The following is a 1,179-nucleotide window of genomic DNA, read 5'->3' as shown; positions in this document are numbered from 1 at the left end:
TCGTTGTTGAAATTAGTTTAAATAATTAAAAGCCTATGTTATCAAGTCATTTTACTTTCCCGACTGTTATGTATACATAACAAGAGAAACTATTGAAATCGTGTCAAATTTGATGTTTTGAGACTCCCTGAACCCAAAAGTAAAAACAGGGTAAAAGCCTTTGAGCATATTCACAGAATATATGTCCACAGAATTTTTATATCTGCATATATAATAGACATATATATATATATATATATATATATTATATATATGACATATATACATATATGTGTGTGTATGTGGGTGTGTATTATACTGTATTTCGATCAATATCTCAGGATGTGGTAAGGATTAAAACACAAAATTTGGCACGATAACTTGTATATAAGGGGCATTAATGCTATTAAATTTTGATGGTTAAAGATCAAGAGGGTGAGGAGATAGTTGTAGTCACATGTCATATCCCAAGAGGGGTCGGACTTAATGAAGATTTTACTCGTTATTAGCATTTACAATTTTTATAAAACTCATCTCTACCTTAAAATTAAGTTTTTTGTCACTTTATAATAAATAATAATACAAAAAGTTTTTATAACACAATCTCATAACAAATGGTGCAACACACAATTTTATTTCTTATGATTAATAGTATAAAAGTTATTTTTTAAATAAAATCTCATAATAGGCAGTAAAGTTACGTAACTCGTTGCTGGATCTTTTTAATTTACTCTTTATGATATAATTTCATACCTCATGCATACAGTATTATATTTTCAAATTTCAATATGAAAATGTATGACATTTTTTAAAACTGGTAATTATATCATTCAAAAACATGGAACATTTTCGTTTAAATTATGTTTTAAATGATTGCTAAACGATTAAACACACTTGTTAGCATTTTTTAAACTGTAAATACTCACTTGTTAGTTCAACAAAGGATTAAATTCAATATAAAATAACATTTTGAATTATAAAATCATAAAGTTATAGAATGATATGTAGATTATCTATCAATTTCAATTTAGTATTTTTTAAGTTTTCATTAATTACATTTATAAAAATTATTATAGATAAACTATAAAAATAACAATATAATTATTTTACATTTTAAACAATAATTCAACTTAAAGAATTTAAATGTATAATAATTAATATATATACAATAAAATTATATTTAATTAATTTAAAAATATT

Source organism: Centruroides sculpturatus, unplaced genomic scaffold, assembly GCF_000671375.1.
Source record: "Centruroides sculpturatus isolate CEXI.00-Female unplaced genomic scaffold, Cexi_2.0 scaffold1637, whole genome shotgun sequence".
Taxonomy (NCBI): Eukaryota; Metazoa; Arthropoda; class Arachnida; order Scorpiones; family Buthidae; genus Centruroides; species Centruroides sculpturatus.
The sequence above is the reverse complement of the archived record's forward strand: the minus strand, read 5'-3'. Positions refer to the sequence as shown.